Raw genomic sequence first — 12802 nt, 5'->3', positions numbered from 1 at the left:
TTAGAGTTGTTGCCTAATGGTTGAAATACAATTATAACATTTAGGCTTCTATTTGAAGACGAACAAATTTGGTTCAAAGTTAAGGTAAGTTCCTCAATGTAAGTTTCATTGTTAGTTATTTACCAAAATATGTGAACTTGTTGGCATTAAGAAATGTCTTATTTAGATTCTAAGGGAATACCATATTTTTTAAGAGCTAACACAATGACTTTCAAAAGGCAATGGAGGAAGCAATGTTGGCAAACAAAGACATTCTGAACCCACATTTTAGAGCCGAGCAAATTGTGGAGGGTGAGATTTCATATGGGTATGTTGAATATTTTTGTCAATAATATATGATTTTAATTTTTTTTCTCACTTTATGTTGCACATGATTGTAACTAACAATGATAATGATCGGTTTCATCATTGAATAACGTAAATCATAATCATGTGCAACATAAAATGAAAATAAAATTTAAATCACTTGGCCTTCACAATAATATTCTTAATAAACACAAGAATCGTGTCCCTCCATAATCTTCCCAGCTCTAAAATATAGGTCCATATTGTCTCTGTTTGCTGACATTGCTTACCCCATGGCCTTGTGAAAGACACCGTGTTAGCTCTTTAATAATATGATCTTCCCTTAGAATCTAAATAAGATATTTCATAACGCAAGCAAGTATAAAAAATTTCTATGGTTAAATAACTAACAAATCAACTCACCTTTGAGGAAATTATCGAAGCTGAGAAACAACGTCAATCATCTTGAAATATAAGATGAAATTTTAACGGAATAGTATTTCACCCAATATCCATTTTCGGAGAGTACTAACTCTATTGAATAATTTCATGTCAATGGGAGACTCTCGAATTTTCGAATGGAATGTCCTAACTTGAGACACTTCGCTCGTGATCTTCATTGAATAAAATATCTAATAGCTCCACCACATGATAATCTGACAACCTAGTTTTTATGTCAAAAGAATATAAAACTCATAAGAAACTAAATCAAAGTTTAATAATATAAAAAATAGACTGGATCAATACAATATACTTATACATTAATCTTTGTTTCATATATTAGAAAGAAAATAAAATAATAATGTTATCACAAATAAAGATTAGAGAAGAAAATGTATTACGTTTCCATTAGAGATATCGAGTGACCACCACGAGCATGTAAGATTGAAGCATGAAGATAAAAATCATGAAGAATGCAAGATTGAAGCACACAAATAAAAATTATAAGAAAATGAGAACCAAAGAATTCATGACTAAGGATTGATTGTGAGACAAGTAGAAAATAATATCGAAAACAAGGGTATAAAGTAAATTAATAAGAGTGAAAAATAATCGGTATAAAAAGGTTTTAAAAATGAATTCACTTTTAGTGGATGTGAAAAATATGTGAAAATAGGTTGCTGCATGTAGCATTATATTTATTTTAAAACATGCAAAATTTTCAAATTCAACTCAAATATTGTTATTGACTTATTAATTATGTTGGTAACAATTGTCTAAAAGTATTACAAATAATTGTTTAATGATAGTAGTAATTGTTTTTAAAATATAAATAACAAATTTGATTAACAAAAGAGGATAAAGAAGATGTTTGTAACTTAAAATAAAAAATGCTCTAGTTTAAGTTTACAATAAAATATTTTATTTTATAAATGTCTCTTCTAATAACTTGCTTCAAGTGTACGATAAAATATTTTATTTTATAAATTTCTCTTATTAATAACATGCTTCATGAGAATGAACGAATTTATTATAAAATAAAATATATATTAATTTATTTTATCATATGTCTTCTAATAAAAAAAATTGTAAATGGGAATTTATAGAAAAAGTAATATTTGTAAAATACATACCATGGTTTTAAATTACGAATGCACTCATTGGAGTTGTTGCAACGCATAATGTTGTTGTTGTTGTGTGAATATTAATGTAAAAATCCCTGAAATAGACTATTGATGTAGGAAGATTAATGCATCAATAATATTACGATCATAATTATTGATATAGAATGCAATTTAAAATAACCATTACTAACTAATATATTGCTTAATTCTTTTCGGATGCACATGTATCCTACAAACATAACAAGATGTTCTTCTACATTTTTTTGCAAAATAAAGAAAGAATCCAAGCCTACAATAAAGAAACTTAATAAAACATAGCAGGTGTACTAAAGATTCAATATTGTTGAACAAATTTGATCAATGATTTATGAATAATAGAATGGAATCGAGAATTGATTTTATTAAAAAAACAAACAATTAGGAAACATAATTTCCATAAGTATATCAATAACCTAAAAGAGTATTTTAAAATAAAACATGTATAAGTTTTTTTATATCATAAGGTTTTTTTTAATATAAGTTCTTTAATCCAAATTATGTGATTAATATATTTGACTACTTCGTCTTTATATTTAGGAGTTGAGCACCTACATTTAAACTACACGATACAAGTCAATTCTTAAACAAAATACAAATGATAACCTAAAGAAAAAATAAAAATTGTAAAAATCAAACCATGAGATTAACATATACGGTGAAAACGGAGTTCAGAGAGGAGGCACATCAATATTACAACTGCAAATTCAAGAAAACATTTACTTCTGCAAAAAAGTCCTTAATTTTATTATTAAAGAATTAATGATATCAATCCCATAAAAACTAAATTTAAAAAGACGTAGAAAATGTATTAAAAATTCAACCCACTTCAACGAATTTAAGCATTAATTAAAAAAAAAGAGTTTATTTGAAAATTTATTTCAAACAAAACTACGATCTCAAATACCATCATTTATTTTTAAAAAACTAAACCTACTCCCCCATTAGCCACAACCAAAATCATAGATTACATAATTTCAATTAGACACTTTTATTTATTTGAAGAAATTCAAGAAATTCAATGAAAAAAATAAAATAAAAAATCAAAGAAACTTACTTTGGTTTTACGATCTATTTCTCAATTGGTGGTCTCAATTGGTGGTATGAAAACCTTGAAATTAAAAGAAAACAAATTTTCGCAATGCACTAGTCCCCTCCATCGATTCTTATTTATAAGTAAAATTGATTGATTGTTTGTACTTTATTCAAATTAAGTTTTAGTATTTATCATTTTTACTTTTTTTTAATTTAATATAAAAATAATATATTAATTAGGTAAACTTTATATGTTATATCTTCATTTAAAAAAAGATTACATGTTAAATATTTTACAACAGGTAGATTTATTTTTAAATAGTACCTATATTATTTATGTGAAACAAGCCATATTCAATGTACAATTATCTATTATATCAAATAATATATATATTTTATTAGAAAATATATTATTATATCCTTTTCTAAATTTTGATATTTATATTTTTATATAGTACCTATATTATTTATGTGAAACAAGGCATATTCAATGTACAATTATCTACTCTATCAAATACTATATATTTGGTTTGAAAATAAAATATTATATCCTTTTATAAATTATAATATTTATATTAAGTTTTATATTTTTTTACTTTTTTAATTCAAGAAAAGAATATAATATTAATTAAACATTATAAGTTATATCTTCATTTAAAAAAAGATTATATGTAAAATATTTTACAATAGGTGTTTTTTTAATTACTACATATATTGTAATTCCCCGTATTTCCCTAAATACTCAAATTCCTATTAATTGAGATCAATTGAGTTCCTATGTGCTCTGAAAGTTGTCAATTGGGATAAATAGAGTAAATAGTGAGTTCAGGTTGACTTAATTAATATTATTTGGGACTGACCTTTTATTAATTGAGAGATTTTGGTAACACTAATAATGGGTCAATAGCTCTGGTAGAACAAATATTACAAGTTTAGTACCACTTGAGATATTTGTTGCTACTAGTGACCACTTTCTTACCACACATTTCTCATGGCCACTTACTGATAATATTTGACTCACTCACCACCACATGTTTGTATGATATACCACCTACCATAAGCCACTTCATTTTCTCTAAGTATCAGAAAGGTTAGTGAAGAAAAAGGAAGATCAAGAGAAGAAGAGAAAACAAGCTAGTGGAGAAGAAGAAGATAAGCTTGGAAAGATTAAAAGCTTGGAACCAACACCATCATCTTCATCCTCATCTCATCTTCAACAACTTCTCCTCTTCCATTCTTGAGGTGGGTTCTAGTTAGAAACCCTAGATTTCTAGAAGATTAGGATTGTAGAGTCATAGATAATTCATGAAAGTCCATGCTATATGATTAATATTTCTCTTGTTCTTGTTGATTTCCATGGATACGTGCTTGATGTGTTCTTATGATTGTTGTGATTATATGATTTGTTGTGATTGTGGTTAGATTATTGATTGTGGTTATGACCTTGAAATCCTTGTGGTTATGAACTTGTTATATATGTGTATCTAAGCTTGTAGTGTGATGGATTGGTTGGAAGAAGGAGTGGGTGTTTTGCTGGAAATGGTTTAACAGAGGAAGTGGTGTTCTGTGAAATGGAAAAGTGAAAATATGAATGGACCAATCGATTGATCCCTGCAACCAATCGATTGCACAACCCTTTTGTTTTGCAGAAAATGTGATTTTTAGAGGACCAATCGATTGACAGTGCATTACAATCGATTGCATAAACTTTCTGTTTATGAACAGTGGAAAATTCTAGTGAGTCAATTGATTGACACTCAAGATCAATCGATTGATCCCTAACCAATCGATTGACTTATGCTAAAAACTTTAAAATTCATTTCTTAAATGTTTCTAAGTGCATTCTTCCAACCATTAATCATTTGTGATGTTATGCTTATGTTGAATACATGCTAATGGTGAAAATTACAGGATGAATCTAGTAAGTTAACCTAGGATTGGGATTAGGTCATGAGTGAGGTTTGTAACTTAGATAACACGAGAAGATGGTATTCATTCGTACAACGCTTGTGTAGATGTCGTGGATGAATTGTTGTCATGATTGAGAATGAGACGCATTGTATGGAACATGTCATGTTATTGTTTGTGTATTATGATGAATGAAGTCACCTGTGATTAATGGATTTTGTTATGATTCGTGGAACCGATGATTTGTGGAACCGATCATGTATTCAGAATGTGTGTTTTCTTTGATGGTGCACATCTCTATTTGGTATGCTTAGATGAGTAAGCATTGGGATGTGAGACCGATGATTCGAGTCTCAATTGGGTTTGAGCCCCAACCACGGCGGACGTGGGGGAAAGGTGGACACCTAAATGGGTTAGAGGCCCGTATGGTGAAAGATACTCTAAGTGGGTTAGAGGCCCATACGGGTGAGGATCGCTTGAATTGGTGATTAAGCCTCATAGAGGATCCGATATCCACCGCGAAAGTCGAATCATACGAGCATGCATGAACCGGGCATGGCTTAGACGTAAGTCCGTTCGGGGATTGATGTGTCGTGTTCTGAACAATGATCGTGGTTAAGTTGTGAGAACTTAGGTGCATGTTGCCATACATTGCGAATTAGTTTCCCCATCGCTCAAGTCTTCGTTCCCTTGTTGACTTGAGTTAAATATTAATAGAAAAACTGAATATTGATTAGAAAACCTTGTAGAGCCGAGTGAACCCATAAGATAGGGAACCCACTGAGATTATCATCTCACCCCATGTTGTTGATTATTTTTCAGGTGGTTCTGAGCAGGTGAAGGGTAAGGACAAGATAGAGTGATGCCTTACTTACCTGATGGCTGATGGCTACTCCGCTGTGCATATATTTTGAGATCATTATTTAATGATCTAGATCAGTAATTTTATGTTGGGCACTTTTGTGTACATTTTGTGCCATGTTGTATTTATTTTGGGCATGTACATGTATATGTACACCGTGCCGCTAGGCGCTTATGTATTTCAGTACCAGTTTTACACTATGTATAATATGTATTTTAGACATATATTATATGTGAGTATTACATATATTATTTATGTAACACAAGGCTTATTCAATTAACAATTATCTACAATATCAAATAATATATACTTTTGGTTTGAAAATATATTATTGTATCCTTTTCTAAATATTTTAATTTTAATTTTTGTATAGTACCTATATTATTTATGTGAAACAAGGCATATTCAATGTACAATTATCTACTCTATCAAATACTATATATATATTTGGTTTGAAAATAAAATATTATATCTTTTTAGAAATAATGATATTTATATTAAGTGATTTTTTACTTTTTCATTCAAGATAAGAATAAAAGATTAATTAAACATTATATGTTTTATCTTCATTAAAAAAAAGATTATCTGTAAAATATTTTACAATAGGTGGTTTTTCTTTAAATAGTACATATATTATTTATGTGACACAAGGTTTACTCAATTAACAATTATCTACAATATCAAATAATATATACTTTTGGTTTGAAAATAAATTATTCTATCCTTTTAGAAATATTTTTATTTTTAATTTTATATACTATCTATATTATTTATGTGAAATAAGACGTATTCAATGTACAATAATCTACTCTATCAAATAATATATATTTTTCGTTTGAAAATAAAAAAATTATATCTTTTTTCAAATAAAGATACTTATAGTTAATTTTTAATTTTAATTTTATTTTCTTAAATTAAGATAAGAATAAAAGATCATTTCGGTAAATTTTATATGTTAAATCTACATTAAAAAACAGTGTATGTTAAATATTTTAAAATAAGTATTTTTTAAACAGTACATGCAATTATGTACTCTATCAAACAATATATTCTTTTAATTAAAAGTAGTTATAATATTCTTTTATAAATTCTTAAACAATAACTTTTTGGGGGAAATTATGTTTAAATAGGATATAAATATATATATATTGACAAATTTTTAGATTTTCAATAACAAATATAATGAGTGAAAACAAAATATTTTGTACACTTTATATGTTAAATTTTTAATAAAAACTTTGAATATTGAACAATTTATATATATATATATATATATATATATATATATATATATATATATATATATATATATATATATATATATATATATATATATATATATATATATATATATATATATATATATATATATATATATATATATATATATATATATATATATATGTATGTATTTTCAGAAATATATTTAAATATAGACCTTTCCATTTTTACCCATAAATAAAATTTTATACTAAATTTAGAACAAATATTATAATTTATTTATTTATAATAGTTTTGTCATCGCATTAATTGTCATTCTACACTATGCCAAACAAGGGATTAGACAGCGCTTTTTTTGACATTAGACAGCGCTTAAAAGCGCTGGCTATACTGGCGCTGGTATAGGTCTTAGACAGCGCTTAATTTACTAAAAAAGCGCTGGCATAGGGGGGGTTTAGACAGCGCTTTTTCAGTAAAAGCGCTGTCTAAAACCCCCCTATGCCAGCGCTTTTTTAGTTAATTTCATGTTGAAATTAACTAAAAAAGCGCTGGCATAGGGGGGGTTTAGACAGCGCTTTTACTGAAAAAGCGCTGTCTAAACCCCCCCTATGCCAGCGCTTTTATTAAAAAAGCGCTGGCATAGGTGGTTAATTCAACAAAATATAGTGTAAAAAAGCGCTGGCATAGGGTGGGCTATACCAGCGCTTTTTTACACTATATTTTGTTGAATTAACCACCTATGCCAGCGCTTTTTTGATAAAAGCGCTGTCTAAGGTCAAAATTAAAATGCCTTTACCAGCGCTTTTTGCCTAAAAGCGCTGTCTAAGACTCCAAATTTTGGAGGATCTTTTTATACGTTTTCACCACATTATTTAGCACCTGTAAATTGCAAATTTCAGCAGATTTTCATAAATTGGAGCTTGAATCCAATCTATATGCACCTTATAGTTCAACACATTGTAGTTCTATCTTCTGAATATGCACATATACTTGAAAATCTATATGCATTATAAACACATTATAGTTCAACACAATATACTTCTAATTTCAGCAGTTTTTTGAGTATTTATATATATACTTGAAAATGTTTGCCTTTACAAAAAATCTACACATTTCTAATAACCTCCAAAAATGCTAATCAAAATGTATTTCAACACATTCTAGTTCTATCTTCTAAATATGCTATATAACCTGAAACAACACCAAATAAAGATTGTAGTAAGCAAATGGAATTCACTCAAAGTTATTCAGATCACATTCAAAATTAAAGTAAGAGTTCAATACCTCACAAAACCTGTAGCTCGATAATGAATTGACACAATTCCTCTTTAATTTCATCCAACTGATCTTTTGAGTAATAAGCACATCTATATTCATCAAAGTACTACATAATAATATAACATAGTATGATTTAGTTAAATCTATTTAATTATGAGAAATATGTGTTAAATATGAAAATAACTCATAAGTTAGAAATCCATACATCAGATGGAATATCTGTTCGATCCATAAGAAGAGTTTCTTTCATAAACCTCAACGTGTAATATCCACAATCTATATTATTACGCTGTCGAGGACACTACACATGGAAAAACAATATGGATAAATATCCTAAGTTTTATCATGTGTCATCACTAATATAATCAAAATTGTGATAATTAATATACCTCCACTCTATTCCATGTAATGTTATTGGCTTTTCTCTTTGGTACTTGAATTTTTCTTTGTGCTCGAACAGTTTGTATAATGCTATAATGAAATATAAACGAATATTTAGAACAATTCACATAAATAAATAAGTATACACACGAATATTGGGTTATTTGCACTTACGTGTCAACTTTCGTCTTCATAGCAGGGTATGTTGTCCAATCATTGTGTAAAGAATCCAAATAATACACAATTTCTTTAAAAGGATTTATCGCGACCAACAACCAATGTCCACTGTAATAAAACAAATGTTAGATGGAAACTTTCTACACGACGTCAAAATATGAAAAATTATAACAGATGAATTTAGATTGAAGAACTAACCCGTCGCCGGTATTAAACGGTAAAAAGAACAACTTTTCTCTATCTGTGTCGGCCATAAAGCGCTCGACTACATACGTCCTGACTTCATCTGGTTTTCTTATCATTTCGGTTAAGTTCGTTTTCATGGGATTTAAGAATGAGAATCTTTGCTCCAACCCACGCGGACCCATCAATTTGTCATATAAATACCTTATATAAAAACATCATTAACATTTAGACTATTCATATGAAACGAGTAAATAACTTGTTCAAGAATTTAAACAAAGTAGATCGGATATACCTCATGTATGTGTTGATAACACCAACGCTTAATTGCGTATGATACAAAATTTGATCAAAATCCTCTTTACCCAATGGCTCGGCATACTCAAAACCAAAAATAGCTCCATCCATAGGTATTAAACGAACACATCCATCCGAAATATCTGTCGTTTCTAAATATGTATGGAGGCACGCTCTATACTTGGAAGGATTTTTCTTTTTAGCCCCGGTCCTCTTGGAAATTTCAGTCTTCTTAGCAACAGGAATCTAAATATCATATAATTAGTAAGGTGAAGTGTAAGATGACGAATTAACAGGAATCTAAATAGCATATAATTGTGATGTACCTCTTTTTGCGATGCAACTGACTCGATTTCCCGCGCAATCCCCTTATCTTTTGCTTTGGATTTTGTGGGAGTCTAATTAACATTAACATGTAAAAAATGTGTACGTAAAATGCGCGTAAAAAATTTGAATACCTAAAGGTTCATAATGGTTTTAAGCATACCTCATATCCTACGATAATGAGGTCTGTCGGCCATGCAACAAATGAACCTATGGCATCTCCCAATAAAGTTGCATCCGAAACATCGTCAGGATGTGGTAATAACGCATCCTTCTCCAAAGCAATATCAACCGAGACTTTCAAAGATCCAGTAGGGAGCGGTTTAGTGTGAAGTAATTCACTCAAATTGTTATGAACTTTCCCCTTGCCAACCATCCGATAAGTCGGTCTCGCTAAGTAGAGGTGACAAGGTGAAATGCCCTAAAACCAATAATAAATATGACATTTTTAATGTGTATATATGACAATTAAATAAATTAAGCTAATTTAATTTCATAATAAGATATATAATTACCTCTGGAATAGTCGGTTGAAAATTACAATTGATACTATCTTTGTCACTAGTATCTTTAAAACCCGCTGCTCGATCTCTTTCTCTTTCCTTTCTTAATTCAAGAACTTCAGCTTTTAATGCTTCCAAAGTTTGCTGCAGTTCTTTATTGCTAGGAGTCTTTTGTTTTTTAATATTCAAGGATTTTTGAGTGATCCCAAATCCCTTGCCCCTCACCCGACCAGAATACTCGGGAACATCTAATGCTCGACTCAGTATGCTCCTGCAATCAGTGTCTTCATATGGAACTATAGATTGAGATAGAGTCTCCTGAAAATCATATGAACATACACACAATAGTAATGTTATTGTCTTAAGTAAGTGTCAAAGTCAAAGTGTTCGAAATTGGACGATTCAAAAGTGTCAAAGTCAAAGTGTTATTGTCTTAAATAATGCTATACTTACACATTTCTCAAATATTTGTTGAACGTCTTCTTTAATCTTTCCATCCTTACCGACACGGGCTTCCTTCCACAAAACATGTGCCGGAAGAGATGTTTCAGAACTATTCTCCTTTGTTAACTACACATTAAGCATAATATGATCAAATATAACTCATGACAAAATATGATCAAATATAACAAGTATATCAATGCAATTTATAGATACTTACTATAGACTGCTCTAAGCGTCCATATCCAACACGCCCTTTTCTATAGGGATACGCCGGACTTGATGCTCTTTGCCGGTTTGTTTCACTTACACTCTTAAATTCTTGGGTTTTTCGTTTGGATTTAAACGTTTCCCATTCTTTAGGTGAAATCAAACTTGCATATTTAGATGGAAGCTCTGCATCAACAAAAGTACCTTCCGTATCCCTAAGAAAGGTGGTTGATAAAAAGGTTCTAAACCCTCTTAGTAACTTTCCGGCCAATTTGAGACAATGATCTCTTCTGTTTTCTTCGATGTCGAAACACCTCTACGAAAAACATACACACATTGCGTTAGTACAATTAATTTAAAGACATAATCGTCATTAAAAACAAATAACATCACATATGGTACCTTTATCTCACTCCATATTTTGTCTTTAGCTTCGTTCAATTGTTTATTTCTCCAATTATCACAAGTAATTGGAACTTCATTCCTTACCAATGCACCAATAAAACTTGTCAATGTTGAACCGTTAGGCTCAATTAGTTGTCCACCTTCGTTCCAATGCACTTTTATTAAAACGCCTCGATCTCTATCTCGAATAACTTTCTTCATAACCGTTATTCCACGTTTAATTTCCCTTTCCGCACCACCAACGGTCTCATCACCATGTGGGTGATCCTCGTTACTAGCCATCTGTAATAAAGAAAAACATAAACACAATATTAAGCAAATATGAATACAAATCAAGTAAGTGTCAAAGTCAAAGTGTATTGAATTGGACGAAAATTACATGGTAGCCTACAAACGGGCCAAAGGACTCAAAAATGAACTCGATTCGTCCAAATTCCGAGTGGAAGCATGTTTTTTGTAACAGTACAGCAACAGTAAAATCAGGGAAAAAGTTGTCCGAATCGAAAAACAAAGTATACCATTGGCTCCGGAATCGTGGAGAAAGTCTATTTTCATTAATCACATGCATTAAAACTCATCACGATTCAAAAATATAAAGAAATCATGCATTATCAGATATAACTTATAATCAAAGCAATTGAAAACAAAAATATAATGAAATCATGCATTATCAGATATAACTTATAATCAAAGCAATTGAAAACAAAAGAATAAAGAAACCATGGATAATTTACCTAAGTCACTAACATCTCTTTCTTTTCTTTGTTGGAATATTAATCACTTGTTTCTTAGCAATGCGTACGGATGAATTGATCCAAATTCCCTCATTATGATCGTTTCTTATATATGACTCATCCGGTAAAAGATCATCAACTTCATCATTTCTATTCAACTCATTCCGTCTAATGCATGACTCATTCTCAACATCAATATCACATTGATCGACACCGCTATCATCAGTGACTTTGTTAGAGAAAAGCACTATAGACCATTTTGTACTCTTCGGGTCATTCACATAGAACACTTGTTTAGCTTGAGATGCTAGAATAAAAGGTTCATCTTTGTACCCCACCCTAGTAAGATCAACTTGCAAAAATCCAGACTTATCCATTCGTATGCCACTACTATTCACCCACTTGCAACCAAAGATGGGAATCTGAAACTTCTCGTAATCAAACACCCAAATGTGCTCAATAACTCCAAAATATGACAAATTTGCATATTTGGGGTTTAAGTCCTTCATACTTGATATATGCATTGCTTCAGCTAGCACGGTGACACCACTATTTTGCATAGTACTCTTATCATCTTGTTCTTTGGTATAAAATGTGTATCCATTAATTGAATATGCGCTATGAGAAAACACATGCAAACTTGGACCATATGCCAAACATCTCAACCTTTCTGTTACCGAAGAAGGATCTGAAGAGCGCTTCAAATAAATATGATCCTTCAACCATTGTATGAAACTTTGATTGTGCTCTATAACTATCCAATTTTCATTTCTGTTCGGATTTAACCTTCGGAGTACATCCTTGTGCATTTCAACATATGGCTCAACCTCATTATTATTGTGCAGAACATACAAATGAACTTGATCCCGTTCATCCCTTGATATTGTCACAATTTTATTCCCAATTAATTTTTTACCTTCCATTTTGTCGAAAATCTGAGCTCTGGGGAGTCCAATC

The 12802-nt window shown here is 30.2% G+C and overlaps 1 long non-coding RNA gene across 1 annotated transcript; it reads right to left on the bottom strand.

Moving 5' to 3' along the window:
• Nucleotides 1–7619: 7619 nt before the first annotated feature.
• Nucleotides 7620–8759, bottom strand: LOC127127138 (uncharacterized). The gene is made up of 4 exons (XR_007805243.1): nucleotides 8580–8759; nucleotides 8396–8491; nucleotides 8197–8296; nucleotides 7620–8103 (listed from the first exon to the last, which is right to left on the bottom strand). It is a non-coding gene; the product is annotated as an uncharacterized LOC127127138 (long non-coding RNA).
• Nucleotides 8760–12802: the final 4043 nt, after the last annotated feature.

Source organism: Lathyrus oleraceus, chromosome 3 (assembly GCF_024323335.1).
Source record: "Lathyrus oleraceus cultivar Zhongwan6 chromosome 3, CAAS_Psat_ZW6_1.0, whole genome shotgun sequence".
NCBI classification, from domain to species: domain Eukaryota; kingdom Viridiplantae; phylum Streptophyta; class Magnoliopsida; order Fabales; family Fabaceae; genus Lathyrus; species Lathyrus oleraceus.
This window is presented reverse-complemented; position numbering and strand designations above follow the sequence as displayed.